Source organism: Bos taurus, chromosome X (assembly GCF_002263795.3).
Source record: "Bos taurus isolate L1 Dominette 01449 registration number 42190680 breed Hereford chromosome X, ARS-UCD2.0, whole genome shotgun sequence".
Taxonomy (NCBI): Eukaryota; Metazoa; Chordata; class Mammalia; order Artiodactyla; family Bovidae; genus Bos; species Bos taurus.
Window position 1 is genome coordinate 74,476,364 of NC_037357.1, and position 16,921 is coordinate 74,493,284.

General features: G+C 40.2%; 1 protein-coding gene and 1 pseudogene across 4 annotated transcripts in view; one reads left to right on the plus strand and one right to left on the minus strand.

The window, feature by feature from the left end:
• Positions 1 to 14,568, minus strand: part of ATP7A (ATPase copper transporting alpha) — a 130,846-nt gene extending 116,278 nt beyond the window's left edge. For all 4 annotated transcript variants that reach the window (XM_059883521.1, XM_059883522.1, XM_059883520.1 and 1 more), the window contains exon 1: positions 14,374 to 14,568. The gene's annotated coding sequence lies outside the window, so the exon portion shown is untranslated. The remainder of the gene's footprint in view (positions 1 to 14,373) is intronic.
• Positions 5,315 to 7,314, plus strand: LOC112445135 (translation machinery-associated protein 7-like; annotated as a pseudogene).
• Positions 14,569 to 16,921: the final 2,353 nt, after the last annotated feature.

Consider the following 16,921-nt stretch of genomic DNA (forward strand, 5'->3'; position numbering starts at 1 on the left):
GAGGATAATTGCTTTAAAATGTTGTGTTACTTTCTGCCGTACAAAACCGTGATCAACTATGAGTATAGATATATCCCCTCCCTCTAGAGCCTCCCTCCCTGCCCTCCCCCGCATTGTTGACTTAAGGCTTTTTAAATTTTATTCTGGATATAACTTTCTGTCAGAAATGTGATTTGCAAATATTTTATCCCAGTTTGTGACTTGAGTTTTCATTTTCTTTCACAGTTTTTTTTTTTTAATTTTAATAAAGTCTATATATCCATTTTTTTTCACCTATGGATTATGCTTTGGGGATAATATAGATTTTTAATCACATCTCTTTATGTCTTTCTTTATATGAGTAATATTTCTCCTAACTACCAGCCTCAGTCATAAAGTTGAAAACAAATAAAAACTGCCATCAATTTTGTTTAAATGGGTACAAAGTTTCATTTTGGGAAGATAAAAAGTTCCAGAGATGGATGGTGGTGATGGTGGCGTAACAATGTGAATGTATTTAATTTCAACAAACTGTACACTTAAAAATGTTTAAGCTGGGACTTCCTGGGTGGTCCAGCACTTAAGACTTCGAGCTTCCACTGCAGGGGGTGCAGTTTCAATCCCTGGTCAGGGAACTAAGATCTCACATGCCAAGTGGCCAAAAAGAAAAAAAAAAAGGTTAAGTTTTGTTTTATAATTTTACCATAATAAAAAGAAAAAATTGCCATCAAGCAACAGTATGTCAGGCAAGTGCCTGTTCTACAGCTCATGGACACTGTATGGCAGTGGTGAAACCAAAGTAATGGAACCAAAGCTTCACTTTACATGGATGATGAATGACAATCCATTTCCAGGATGAGAGGTAGCCAGCCAAAAGGGACATTGCCCAGGACTTTATAGAAAGGTTGCCTCATTTAGTCCTCATACTTACAAGGAAGATACTATACTATGCTTTTTTCACAATTAACGGAGCTGAGGCCTGGAAGGCAAAGTTGCCTATTCAAGTTTGACTCAGTAAATCAAGGAATGCAGATGAGAGAACAATCTGACACCAGCGCTCTCACTCCAGACCATTCCCTTATACGGTTTCCAAATCCATGAAGAAAAAGTCTCTATTCAGGTTTTGTTTTTAGATATATAAAAGTCTTAGGAAATTACAAATAATTTAACAAACGTTCCTTGGGAACTGTTAACAGTAATTTCAATATATTGATTTCCCAAGGTACACTGAAAAAAGAAAAGCTATCTGCTATCTTTTTTTTTAATATATTTATTTAATTGAAGGCTAATTACTTTACAATATTGTAGTGGGTTTTGCCATACATTGACAGGAATCAGCCATGGATGTACATGTGTCCCCCATCCTGAACTCCTCCTCCTACCTCCCTCCCCATCCCATCCCTCAGGGCCATCCCAGTGCACTGGCCCTGAGCACCCTGTCTCATGCATTGAACCTGGACTGGCGATCTGTTTCGCATATGGTAATATACATGCTTCAATGCTATTCTCTCAAATCATCCCACCATTGCCTTCTTCCACAGAATCCAAAAATCTGTTCTTTATATCTGTGTCTCTTCTGCTGTCTCACATATAGGGTCATTGTTACCATCTTTCTAAATTCCATATATATGTGTTAATATGCTGTATAGGTGTTTTTCTTTCTGACTTACTTCATCCTGTATAATAGGCTCCAGTTTCATCCACCTCATTAGAACTGATTCAAACGCACTCTTTTTCATAGCTGAGTAATATTCAATTGTGTATATGTACCACCACTTTCTTATCCATTTGTCTGCCAGTGGACATCTAGGTTGCTTCCGTGTCCTAGCTATTGAACACAGTGCTGCAATGAACATTGGGGTACACGTGTCTCTTTCAGTTCTGGTTTCTTCGGTGTGTATGCCCAGCAGTGGGATTGCTGGGTCGTATGGCAGTTCTAGTTTCAGTTTTTTAAGGAATCTCCACACTGTTCTCCATAGTGACTGTACTAGTTTACATTCCCACCAACAGTGTAAGAGGGTTCCCTTTTCTCCACACCCTCTCCAGCATTTATTGTTTGTAGACTTTTTGATAGCAGCCATTCTGACTGGCATGAAATGGTACCTCACTGTGGTTTTGATTTGCATTTCTCTGATAATGAGTGATGTTGAACATCTCATGTGTTTGTTAGCCATCTGTATGACTTCTTTGGAGAAATGTCTGTTTAGTTCTTTGGCCCATTTTTTGATTGGGTCATTTATTTTACTGGAACTCAGTGACAAGAGCTGCTTGCATATTTTTGAGATTAATTCTTTATCAGTTGCTTCATTTGCTATTATTTTCTCCTATTCTGAAGGCTGTCTTTTCACCTTGCTTATTTGCAATGGAGTGGGTAACAGTACTACACTTGAAGTCAAATGGCTTGGTATCAAATCCTGGCTCTGGCTTTGTGTTGAAATAACTTATGCATATTAGTTCTTATAAATTTTCTAATTGGGGTTGATAAAATCATAGAGCACTAGAAGCTATTCACTCAAAATATGTTACTTATCCTATTTTGAAGCTCCAAACTATGCATAAGCTTCTCTGAAATTGTGAAGACCCAGTAATGTTTAGAATAGTATTTTGAATCTCTATAAAAGTTAGCTATTATTGTTTATTAAAAAAGAGTTACCTTGGAGAAATCCCTTCATCTATAAAAATGGAAAGTATTTAAGAACAATGGCCATGGAATCAGGCTACCTTGGTTTAAATCCTAGTTCTGCTACTTGCCACCTTTAAAGCCCTAGGCCTGTCACTTTGTCTCTTTAAGCTTCAGTTTTCCATGGCTGAAAAATAAGAGTAATAATAACATTGCTGAGGTTAAAATGAGACAATCTGTGCAAACTGCTTAGCACAGTCCTTTGTATACAGTAAGCCATCAATGCCCATGAAATGTTGCTCTTTACTAACGCATATATATGGAATTTCGAAAGATGGTAATGACAACCCTGTATGCAAGACAGCAAAAGAGACACAGATGTATAGAACAGTCTTTTGGACTCTGTGGGAGAGGGAGGGGGGAATGATTTGGGAGAATGGCATTAACACATGTTTAATATCATATAAGAAACGAATCGCCAGTCCAGGTTCGATGCAGGATACAGGAAGCTTGGGGCTGGTGAACTGGGATGACCCAGAGGGTATGGGGAGGGAGGTGGGAGGGGGGTTCAGGATGGGGAACATGTGTACATCCGTGGCGGATGCATGTTGATGTATGGCAAAACCAATATAATATTGTAAAGTAAAAAAAAAAAGAAAACCAACATATTGTACACTTTAAACTTAAATAAAATAAATAAAATAAAAACAAAATTTATAGGTTCAAAGTACTGCACAATTGCACTCATCTCACACACTAGCAAAATAATGTTCAAAATTCTCCAAGCGAGGCTTTAATGGTACATAAACCAAGAACTTCTAGATGTTCAAGTTAGATTTTAAAAAGGCAGAGGAACCAGAGATCAAATTGCCAACATCTGCTGCATCATAGAAAAAGCAAGAGAATTCCAGAAAAACATCTACTTCTGCTTTGTTGACTACTCCAAAGCCTTTGACTGTGTAGATCACAACAAACTGTGGAAAATTCTTTGTGTGTGTGTGTGTGTATGGGAAATTCTTAAAGAGATGGGAACACCAGACCACTTTATCTGCCTCTTGAGAAATCTGTATGCAGGTCAAGAAGCAATAGTTAGAACTAGACATGGAACAACGGACTGGTTCAAAATTGGGAAAGGAATACAACAAGGCTGTATATTGTCACCCTGCTTATTTAACTTATATGCAGAGTACATCATGTGAAATGCCAGGCTGGATGAGGCACAAGCTGGAATCAAGATTTCTGGGAGAAACATCAATAACCTCAGATATGCAAATGACACCACCCTTATGGCAGAAAGCAAAGAGGAACTGAAGATCCTCTTGATGAAAGTGAAAGAGGAGAGCAAAAAACCTAGCTTAAAACTCAACATTCAAAAAACTAAGATCATGGCATCTGGTCCCATCACTTCATGGCAAATAGATGGGGAAACAATGCAAACAGTGACGGAATTTATTTTCTTGGGCTCCAAAATCACTGCAGATGGTGACTGCAGCCATGAAATTAAAAGATGCTTGCTCCTTGGAAGAAAAGCTATGACCAACCTAGACAGCATATTAAAAAGCAGAGACATTACCTTGCTGACAAAGGTCCATCTAGTCAAGGCTATGGTTTTTCCAGTAGTCATGTATGGATGTGAGAGCTGGATCATAAAGAAAGCTGAGTGCCTAAGAATTGATGCTTTTGAACTGTGTTATTGGAGAAGACTACTAAGAGTCCCTTGGATTGCAAGATCAAACCAGTCAATCCTAAAGGAAATCAGTCCTGAACATTCATTGGAAGGACTGATGCTGAAGTTAAAGGTCCAATACTTTGGCCACCTGATGCAAAGAACTAACTCCTTAGAAAAGACCCTAACGCTGGGACAGACTGAAGGCAGGAGAAGAAGTGGACAACAGAGGATGAGATGGTTGGATGACCTCACCGACTCGATGGACATGAGTTTGAGCAAGCTCCAGGAGTTGGTGATAGACAGCAAAGCCTGTCATGCTGCAGTCCATGGGGTCGCAAAGAGTCGGACGTGACTGAGTGACTGAACTGAACTTGAGGTAGGATTAGGAATTAAATTACAGGAAGGACATTTTGTAAATCTGTAGACAGCAGTACACTAAGCAATCAGTTCCTAGAGAACTGTCCCTTATCTCGTCTGGTGCTCATAAACATAAACCACTTCACTGAAAGTTACCCTCCACCAATCCTGCTAGATCACAATCTTCTTGTTTTATATTTTTTCATACCATTTATTGCTATTTGATTTTTATTTTCTCTATTTACTGTTTGTCTTCTTCTAAAATGTAAGCTCCATAAGAGCAGGGAGGCATAACAGTTAAAAGACTGAGTTAAGAGCCAGAGGGACTGGATATGATTCCTGTCTCTACTGCTTTCTAGCTGTGTGACCTCGAGCACGCTACTGAAGCTCTGCGCCTCAGTTTCCTTATCTGTAAGACAAGAATGTTAATGGCATCTGTTTCATAGAGTTCTTATGAGAATTAAGTGACTTTATATAAAGCACTTAGCAAAACCTACCATACAGTAAGTACTCAGTAAATGCTAGTATTGTTATCGACCCACTTCACGGCTATCATTCCAGCAGATTGAACAGTCCTTGGCATACAGCAGGCACCCAATAAACATTTATAGAGTAAATGAATAAGAAGAGCTCATTGCTGAGCCAGTCTTATAGCTCAAAAGGGTTCCTAAAAGAAAGTGTTGGGGATGATGGAGAGGGACTGGGGTAAGTTACCTACTGTGAGGTCAAAGCCTCTGTTCAGGTATCAGCTTCCACACTAAGGAAAAAAGTCTGCTGGTCACTGTGGAATATCATTTAAATTCTAGAACTGCCTTTGGCAGCTATGCTATGCTATGCTATGCTAAGTCACTTCAGTCGTGTCCCACTCTGTGCGACCCCATAGACGGCAGCCCACCAGGCTCCCCCATCCCTGGGATTCTCCAGGCAAGAACATTGGAGTGGGCTGCCATTTCCTTCTCCAATGCATGAAAGTGAAAAGTGAAAGTGAAGTCGCTCAGTCGTGTCTGACTCTTAGCGACCCCATGGATGGCAGCCTAACAGGCTCCTCCATCCATGGGATTTTCTAAGCAAAAGTACTGAAGTGGGGTGCCATTGCCTTCTCCGATGGAAGTCCCTGAATACCACCTCTTTCCTCAGCTAACACTTATTGAGTGGTTACTTAGCATGTGTTAACTCATTGAACCCTTACAATAACCTTGAGGTAAACAGTACAATTACTCCCCTCTTACAAATGAGAACACAGAAGCACAAATAGGTTAAGTAACTTTTGCAAGGTCACACAGCTAATAAGTAGCTAAGCCTGAATTTAAACTCAAAAAGTCTAGTTCTAGACCCCATCCTTTTAGCAGCTAGCTGTTTTGTTTGTTTGTTTGTTTTGTTTTGTTTTTTTCATTGTAAAACACTGACATGTTAATGTCTGGAATTCTTTTCTATAGGGTCATTTGTTTTTCAGAAGAATAATTCTCCAATCTCCTGCCTGGTAAGCATATACCAGGACACTAAATTTAAAGCAAGGTGAGGGGAAGGGGCTAACCACTCGGTCTGAAGACTTCCACTCAATCTCCCTGTTCTCAGCCTTTTGTTTCAGTGCCCTTCACTCTGCCCCCTGTCCAGGAGCTCAAAGCCTGTCAGGTTCACTTAGGTCAGAGACTCTCCTCTGGGTCTCCTATCACTCAAGGTGGGTGGAAGTTGGGGGGGGGGGGCAGGTGGACGCATCACCTTACTGCAGCATGAAAGGGAAGAGACCTAAGGGGTCCAATCCCATTCTGTCAGTTTTTAAAACATTTCCCTTATTTTCAGCCCTGGATCACCTCCTTACCTTTTAGGAAAAACCACTTACCTTCAAATTCTAACCCTCTCATGTGTCCTGTGAGATAAAATAACTCACTTCTCCAATGGAACAAGATAGCCCAGAGATAAACCCACACACCTATGGGCACCCTATCTTTGACAAAGGAGGCGAGAATATACAATGGGAAAAAGACTCTCTTCAATAAGTGGTGCTAGGAGAACTGGACAACTACGTATAAAAGAATGAAATTAGAACACTTCTTAACACCATATACAAAGATAAACTCAAAATGGATTAAAGATCCCCGATTCTTATTGCAGCACTGTTTACAATTGCCAAGACATAGAAACAACCTAAATGTCCATTGACAGAAGAATGGATAAAGAAGATGTGGTATGTATACACAATGGAATATTACTCAGCCATTAAAAACAACAAAATAATGCCATGTGCAACAACATGGATAAACCTGGAGATTATCACACTAAGTGAAGTAAGTTGGACAGAGAAAGACAAACAGCATATGGTATCACTTACATGCACAATGTTTTAAAAAATGACACAAACAAGTTTGTTTCCAGTGGCAGAGTCTGGGGAAGGGCTGGCAGGCACCATATTGGGCAGCAAAGGTGGCAAGAAGCCCCTGAATCAGCCCAAGAATCAAGCCAAGGAGACGGACGAGGAAGATACGGTATTCAAGCAGAAACAGAAGGAGGAGCAGAAGAAACTTGAGGCTAAAAGCCAAGGCTGTGGGGAAAAGTCCCCTGGCCACAGGTACAATTAAGAAATCTGGCAGCAAGTAAGCTGTTCCTTGTGCCTGAGGCAATGATGATGATCCTTAGTTTTATTCCAATTTAAATATCTGAATCCCCTGTCATAACATCTGTTGCCACCTATAGCTAGAATGTAGTGTTGTCTTGGAATCCACTGTACATTTAAGAATAAACTTCTGGGACTTCCCTTGTGGTCCAGTGGCTAAAACTCAAGGCTCCCAATGCAGGGAGCCCAGGTTCAATCCCTGGTTAGGGAACTAGATCCCATATGCCACAACTAAGACCTGATGCAGCCAAATAAATATTTTTTAAAGTTCTCGGTTCACCTACTGTTGAAGCCTAGCTTGAATGATTTTGAGCATAACCTTGCTAGCATATGAAATGGGCACAACTGTATGATAATTGGAACATTCTTTGGCATTGCCCTTCTTTGGGATTAGAATGAAAACTGACCTTTTCCAGTCCTGTGGCCCCCGCTGAGTTTCCCAAATTTGCTAACATTCTGAGTGCAGCACTTTCACAGCATCATCTTTTAGAATTTTAAATAGCTTGGCTAAAATTCTGCCAACTTTGTTTGCAGTAATTTTAACTGTGGTCCACCTGAATTCACACTCCAGCATGTCTGGCTCTAAGCAAGTGACCAAACCATCGTGGTTAACATCTCTGTTTTTTAATACTGTCTAGGTTTGTTGTAGCTTTCCTTCCAAGGAGCAAGCCTTTTAATTTCATGGCTGCAGTCACTGTCTGCAGTGAAATTGGAGCCCAAGAAAATAACATCTGTCACTTATCCCCCTTAACTTGCCATGAAGTCATGGGAACAGGTGCCACGATCTAAAGTTTTTTAACGTTGAGTCTTAAGCAAGCTTTTTCACTCTCCTCTTTTACCCTCATCAAAAGACTCCTTAGTTCCTCTTCACTTTCTGCCATTAGAGTGGTATCATCTGCATATCTGAGCTTATTGATATTTTTCCTGGAAATATTGATTCCAGCTTGCGATTCATCCAGTCTGGCATTTTGCATAATGTACTCGGTTCACCTACTGTTGAAGCCTAGCTTGAATGATTTTGAGCATAACCTTGCTAGCATATGAAATGGGCACAACTGTATGATAATTGGAACATTCTTTGGCATTGCCCTTCTTTGGGATTAGAATGAAAACTGACCTTTTCCAGTCCTGGGGCCCCCGCTGAGTTTCCCAAATTTGCTGACATTCTGAGTACAGCACTTTCACAGCATCATCTTTTAGGATTTTAAACAGCTTGGCTAAAATTCTGCCAACTTTGTTTGCAGTAGTTTTAACTATGGTCCACCTGAATTCACACTCCAGCATGTCTGGCTCTAAGCAAGTGACCAAACCATCGTGGTTAACCTGGTCAATAAGATGTTTTCTGTATAGTTCTTCTGCGTATTCTTGCCACCTCTTCTTAATCTCTTATGATTCTGCTAGGTACTTAACCATTTGTGATCTTTATAATGCCCATCCTTGCATGAAATGTCCCCTTGATATCTCCAATTTTCTTAAGGAGATCTTCAGTCTTTCCCATTCTATTATTTTCCTCTATTTCTTTGCAGTGTTCATTTAAGAAGGGCTTCTTATCTCTCCTTGCTTTTCTCTGGAACTCTGCATTTAACTGGGTATATCTTTCCCTTTCTCCCTTGCTTTTTGCTTCTCTTCTTTCCTCAGCTATTTGTAAAGCCTCCTCAGACAACCACTTTGCCTTCTTGCATTTCTTTTTCTTGGGGATGGTTTTGAACACTGATTCGGTATAGTGTTATGAATCTCTGTCCATAGTTCTTCAGGATTTTGCCTACCAGATCTAATCCCTTGAATCTATTTGTCTCCTCTACTGTATAAGCATAAGGGATTTGATTTAGGTCATACCTGAATGGTTAAGTGGTTTTCCCTATTTTCTTCAATTTAAGCCTGAACTCTGCAATAAGAAGCTCATGATTTGACCCGCAGTCAGCTCCATGTCTTGTTTTTGCTGACTGTATAGAGTTTCTCCAGATTCAGCTACAAAGAATATAATCAATCTGATTTCAGTATTGACCATTTGGTGATATCTGTGTGTAGAATCGTCTCTTGTGTTGCTGGAAAAGAGTGTTTGCTATGACCAGTGTGTTCTCTTGACAAAACTCTGCTAGTCTTTGCCCTGCTTCACTTTGTACTCCAAGGCCAAACTTGCCTGTTATTCCAGGTATCTCTTGACTTTCTACTTTTGCATTCCAGTCCCCTATGATGAAAAGGATCTTTTTTGGGTGTTAGTTATAGAAGGTCTTGTAGGTTTTCATAGAACCAGTCAACTTCAGCTTCTGTGGCATTAGAGGTTGGGACATAGACTTGGATAACTGTGATGTTGGTTTGCTTTGGAAACAAACCAAGATCATTTTGGAGATTGCATTTAAGTACTGCATTTCAGACTGTTCTGCTCACTATGAGGGCTACTAAATTTCTTCTAAGGGTTTCTTGTCCATAGTAGTAGACATAACGGTCATCTGAATTAAATTCACCCATCCTCATCCATTTTAGTTCACGGATTCCTAAGATGTCGATGTTCACTCTTGGCATCTCCTGCTTGAAGATGTCCAACTTACCTTGACTCATGGACCTAATCTTCCAGGTTTCTATGCAATATTGTTTATTCTTTATAGCATCAGGCTTTACTTTCACCACCAGACACATCCACAACTAAGTGTCATTTCCGTTTTGGCCCAGCCACTTCATTCTTTCTGGAGCTATTAGTAATTGCCCTCTGCTCTTCCTGTAGCATACTGGACACCTTCCAACCTCGGGAGCTTAGCTTCTGGCATATATCTTTTTGCCTTTTCATACTGTTTATGGGGTTCTCACAGCAAGAATACTGGAATGGATTGCCATTTCCTTCTCTAGTAGACCCCATTTTATCAGAACTCTTCACTATGACCCATCTATCATAGGTGGCCCTGCAGAACATGACTCATAGCTTCAATGAGTTAGCCCCTTCGCCACCACAAGGTGGTGATCCATGAAGGGATCACTTATGCACAACAGAAAGAAAAAGTAAGATTCAAAATCCCATGACTTATCATTTGCCCTGAAGTTAAGAAACAGGAATTCACAGGTTAGTTTTATCATAAACAAAGTGGACAAACTCTAAGGCAATCTTTTTTTTTTTTTTTTTACTGAGATACAGTTGATTTACAGTATTATGTAGGTTTCAGGTATTACAATATAGTGATTCACAATTTTTAAAGGTTATATTCCTTTATAGTTTTTATGAAATATTGGCTATATTTCCTGAGTTGTACAATATATCCTTTATAGCTTCTTTATTTCATATGCAATTGTTTGTACTCTTAATGTCATACCTGTATCTTGCCCCTCCATTCTTCCCTCTTCTCACTGGTAACCACTAGTTTGTTCTCTATTATCTATGAGTCTGTTTCTTTTTTGTTATATTCACTAGTTTGCTGTATTTTTCAGTCTCCACATATAAGTGATACCATACAGTATTTGTCTTTCTCTGTCTGACTTATTTCACCTAGCATAATACCCTCCAAGTCCATCTATGTTGTTGCAAATGGCAGGATTTCATCCTTTTTTATAGATGCGTAATATTCTATCGTGTGTGTGTGTGTGTGTGTGTGTGTGTATGCAGTTGCTTTATCCATTTATCTGTTGATGGATGCTTAGGCTGCTTCAATATCTCAGCAATTGCAAACAATGCTATTATAAACATTGGGGTACACATATCTTTTCAAATCAGTCATTTTGGTTTTTTCAGGTGTATACCCAGGAGTAGAACTGCCAGGTCATATAGTAGTTCTATTTTTAATTTTTTGAGAAGCTGCTATACTGTTCTCACAGTGGCTGTACAAATTTGTATTCCCACCAACAGTGTATGAGGGTTTCCTTTTCTTCACATCCTCATTAGGCAATCTTAATCATACTGTGACATTCAAAGTCAAATATTAATTTATTCCTTTATCTATCATCATACAATGAATTTAAGGCTTTAAAACAATCTGAAGGCTACAAAGGTTTTTATGACTAAAATAAATCTTGCTGCTGCTAAGTCGATTCAGTCATGTCTGACTCTGTGCGACCCCATAGATGGAAGCCCACCAGGCTCCCCCATCCCTGGGATTCTCCAGGCAAGAACACTGGAGTGGGTTGCCATTTCCTTCTCCAATGCATGAAAGTGAAAAGTGAAAGTGAAGTCGCTCAGTCGTGTCTGACTCTTAGTGGCCCCATGGACTACAGCCTACCAGGCTCCTCCATCCATGGGATTTTCCAGGCAAGAGTACTGGAGTGGGGTGCCATTGCCTTCCTATTATTACCTAATTAGAAACAGATGAGCAAGATAAAATACCTTGCTTTAGATGGACAATACTTAATGACATACGACACCAATTTGATTGCTAATATGTAAAAAAAAGGTACTTACAGCTATGATAAGTAATTATTACCAAGATATTATGGCTATAAATCTGGACTAAAAATTGATATTAATAACTAACAGTAAAATAAGGGAAAGCATTTATTGGTCAAAATGAAATTAGCTGTATACAAACAATTCATATTAATATTACTGTTTTAATAATATTGTTAATATACTTACCAATAATCAACACAATATACTTTCTATTTTAATACTATTATATTAATGATTAGTAGTTCAATTAGAATTCTTAGACTAAATAATTTTATCATTACCAAAAAAGTCAGACACCTTTTCTCCCTACCATTTTAAGTGAAAGGATCAACAAAGGAAATTACATGTACTCTTTAACAACTAAGCTCTCTAAGCTTTGGTTAGCTCAATATCAACTCTTAGTATCCTAATGACCCTAGAGATCAGCTACAAATTTATCCTAAATATGCCAAACAATTTTGTTCAGCAGGCTCTCCACTGTGAAATTCTTCCTTTCCATTCTTCTACCTTTGTTGATAAGTGTTTTAGGTCTTAACAGAAGCCCTCTTAATGCCCTTTTCTCCTGAGTGGCAGGTAGCATGCTTCAAGTAAACATTCAGGAGTTGGGAAACAATTTTCTCCACATTTTCAAGAAATATACAGTGTTCTGTAAACTCAGGTGGGATCAGGGGAAGGAAGTAATTCCAGTATTATTCCCTCCCTATCTGCTTTGGTTGTGACATCAAATCCACAAGCAGATCAGGAGCAATTACAATATCAAACAAAACACTTTAACTGTTTAGAAACAAAATTAACTAAGGTAAATAATTTCTGTAAGATGTGGAATAACCCATTTATTCCAATTAGTAAATTGTTAAAATGCTTCCCTGACTACAGGTCTGGAAAAATCTCCTGATTATAGGTCTAGAAACCCAAATGTCTACACTGCTGCTGCTGCTGCTGCTGTCGCTTCAGTCCTGTCCGACTCTGTGCGACCCCATAGACAGCAGCCCACTAGGCTCCTCTGTCCCTGGGATTCTCCAGGCAAGAACACTGGAGTGGGTTGCCATTTCCTTCTCCAATGCATGAAAGTGAAAAGTGAAAGTGAAGTCGCTCAGTCGTGTCCGACTCTTAGTGACCCCATGGACTGCAGCCTACCAGGCTCTTCCGTCCATGGGATTTTCCAGGCAAGAGTACTGGACAGGGGTGCCATTGCCTTCTCCGAATGTCTACACTAGAGAACTATAAAGCAAAAATAGGTTAAAAAATTTAATCCTTCAGCCATAGTTGTATAATTCTAAAAAAAGATGGGCAACATGGGACAAAGCACAGTTAATTGGCTTACTTTATATTCATTTCCTTCAAAGATAGAAGTATCTGTGAAAACTGATGTAATCTACCAATATCAACACATTTGAGCCCACAAAGATGATGAAATCAGTTTTCTAATAGTGCTGGAACATATTTGTGAAACCAGAAACACCTTACCCTTTCACTTTAATGCAACACATTCGAAAAGTATTGTGACACTATTTCTGCCATACTATCTCAGCAATTAAGTAAACAAGTGATATGAAAGCCACCTGAAGACAGATCTACAAATGAAACACATGGTTGCTGGGGTAACAAACTGAACTGAAATAGGCCAACTGTCATCTGTTTCTCTCCCACCCTGCACCCTCATTGTGATTTATATCCTAAGAAAGATTTGTTTAAAAGCAAAACTGTAAAACCTTTAAAAGGTGAACTTCCCTTAAATAAAGATGAGTAGAAGGACTTTTGAGACAAAACCCCCAAATATCTTTCTCATTTATGCCAATGCCTGTATCATGACAGACAAATCTCTCCTCACAATTTACTTTCCCAACTGGCAAGAGAAAATTTTCACTCACTGGGGTGTCAAAAGTCTAGATGAAAGTTTGCCATGCATTTTTAAATATGTAGATAAAAGCAGTTACAATGAGGAATTTATAAGAAAGAATATGTTGCCTTAGATCTCTCACAGAAGTAAAGCTTGTGGTATGTTGGGGTTATTTTTGCTTGCTCTTTTTGAACTCAAATTGAATGTAAACTCTCTTTAGGCCAGGGACTTTGTCCTGTTTCTTGTGTATACCCCTACCACACCCCACACCTCAATACTACTTAATTCAATGTTCTGCACATATTGTCAATACAAAGTCATACTACTGTAGATGAAGAGGCTGTAATTAAAACAAATATCAGATGCTGAAAAAAAAAAGGCTTGTGAAAAGATAGAAGAGTTGCTAGTGCTTAGGATAAACCTCAACATACACAACAAAAAGTGTCAAAGACAAAGATGCCACAGAGTACAATAAGGATGGAGGGTAGCTTTACAGGGAAGGGGGCAGAATGAACAAAATGAAATGGAAACAAAAGTCTTCTCCCAGTTTAGTGCATACTCCCAGAACGAGACAAGAAGCAAGATATACAATTTCTTTACATTATTTCATTAACGGTGATCAGTCCATGTGACTTCCAATACAGTGCACAGACCTTGTACCATCAATTAATTAGGTAACATGGGCTATGGACTACCAGGACACTTCCTCAGGAGGGGACAAGAAAGCGACAGGGGGTCAGGACCTAATCTCCCCTCCTCTATGCTCTGCTAGGGGAGGTAAAACAAGACTGTAGTAAATACCTGACTTGTGAAGAAGAGAGAGTTTGGAAACACCCTCATATTAAAATGATATTCTTGTTCCACTCAGTAGTACAGACAGACAGTACAGAATACCCCTCCAATAGAAGGGGACTGATACAGGGCTTACCTGTATTTTTCTCTGTCCTATGGTTAAACCTCCGGAGCTACGCAGCCGGTGGCGGCAACAAATCCACACGCGTGGCCTCCGATCTCACACTCCGGCAGAAGTCACCGTAGCCCCGGCGGCGATGGCGACGGCGGCGGAGACCACCGCGATTGCGGCGGCAGCCCCAACTCCTCCCTCAGCTGCTTCTCTTGCTCCACCCAACGCCGCCAGGCCGCCGCTTTGACCCAACCCTCCCTCCCCTCGACTTCCGGGTGACGCCCCGACCGGAAGCAGCCAGCGAGGTGGAGGGACGCGTCACGAGAAAGGAGAAAAGCGCAGCGGACTGTCAAGCGTCTCCCGCCCCCTGCTGCTCCCAGGCTGACACACAGCTTCGGTTGGAAATTTTCCTTCTTGGTGCTGAGAGGCCTCTTCCCATTTCGCCAAGGGCAAAACAACACCCTCCCGCCACCAAAATACGTAGTTTCCTAATGTGAAGCCAAGAAATACTTTAGACCTCCTTATAAATCTTCTTCTGGGTAGTTCAGCCTTTCACAGCATGAAATTAACGTGCCCCTGTCAGATTGTGTAGCGTAACCCCGGGTGTGAATGTCAGAACTATGAACTTATCCCTCGATTGAGAAATGATCTCTGTACGCGCTCTGGTTAGGCCTTGGGAAATCACTTTCTTTGCGCGAAGTGGAATTCGCTTTGCTTCACTTCCGTGTTTCTCCAACAAAAAGGTGAACAATGTACCTCAAAAGTTTAAAAAAATCCATGGCTGAGGCTTGAAAGAGTGATATCAGATTCTGAGTGAGAACACCACATGTATGTGAACTCGTAAGGCCTAGGAAGCTAAAGCTTTCTTGCAAAACAAATGCGGGGGACAAGGAGGGATCTGTTCCAGCTCAGCACCCTACTGAGAAACCTTGTAAGTGGATTCTGCTCTGCTTTTCACCATGCCAATGCAGTCAGTCAGGCTGGGCGGCAGAGCCTTGGGTTTCGCTCTCCGGAGAAATCGGTTTGTCTTGGGCGGGCCGGAGAAAACCCAAACATTGGAGCAAAACCAGAAACAGAACCAGAACACACTATTTCCTTTTGAGGAAACTAGTGAACTTACTAGTGGGCTTCCCTGGTATGTCCGCTGGTAAAGAATCCTCCTGCAACACAGGAGACCATGGTTTGATTCCTGGGTCGGGAAGATCTGCTGGAGAAGGGATAGGCTACCCACTCCAGTATTCTTGGGCTTCCCTGGTGGTTATGACGGTTAAGAATCCACCTGCAATGCGGAAGACCTGGATTCGCTCCCTGGGTTGGGAAAATATCCTGGAGGAGGGAAGGGCAACCCACTCCAGTAGTCTTGCCTCAAGAATCCCCATGGACAGAGGAGCCTGGAGGGCTGCTTGCTATCCATAGGGTCGCAAAAGAGTTGGACACGACTGAGCGACTAAACACAGCACACAGCAGTGAACTTACATGATTGTTAGCATTCAAGGAAAAGCTGTTTTATTCCCTGGCAGATTGTATAGCAGTTGTTTAGAATTTATTCATCCTGCATAACTGAAACCTTATACCCATTGATTAGCAACTCCTCATTTCCCTTACCCTCTGCCCCAGGCAACAACCGTTCTAGTCTCTGCTTGTAGGATATTGACTATTTCAGGTTTTCTTAGCTAAGTGGAACCATGTAGTAGTATATGTCCTTCTGTGACTGGTTTATTTCACTTAATGTTCTAAAAGTTCATCTATGTTGCCACATATTGCAGAATTTCCTTCTTTTTTAAAGTCTGAATAATATTCCATTGTGTGTATGTATGTGTGTGTATATATATATATATTTTTTCTTTAGTCATTCATCTGTTGATGGGCATTTAAGTGCTTTCCACGTCCTGGCTGTTTCAGATAGTGCTGCAGTGATCATGGGAGTGCTACTATTTCTTCAATTCTTTTGGAAAAGTACTCAGAAGTGGAATCAGGGCATCATATGGTAGTTCTATTTTTAATTTTTGGAAGAACTTCCCTACTGTTTTCCTTAGCATTTGCACCAACAATATACAAGGGTTCCACTTTCTCCACATCCTTGCAAACACATGCTGTCTTTTGGGGGTTTGTTGTTGTTGCTGTTCATAGCCATTCTAACATGTTTGAGGTGATATTGTGGTTTTGATTTGCATTTACCTGATGTTGAATGTCTTTCCATATATTTGTTTGCCATTTGTGTATCTTTGAGAAATATCTAATCAAGGCTATAGCCCATTTTTAAATAGAGCTATTGCTTCCCCCCCCCAAATATGGAGTTGTGGGAATTCATTATATATTTTGGAGCATAACCCCTTATGAGATATATAGCTTGCAAATATTTTCTCCCAATCCTTAGATTGTCTTTTCACTCTGTTGTTTCCTTTGATATGCAGAAACCTTTTCGTTTGATATAGTCCAACGTGTTCATTTTTGCTTTTGTTACTTACACTTTTGGTACCATATCCATAAAATCATTGTCAAGACAAATGTCATGCAGTTTTTCCCCTATATTTTCTTCTACAAGTGTTAATTACATTTAAGTCTTTAATTC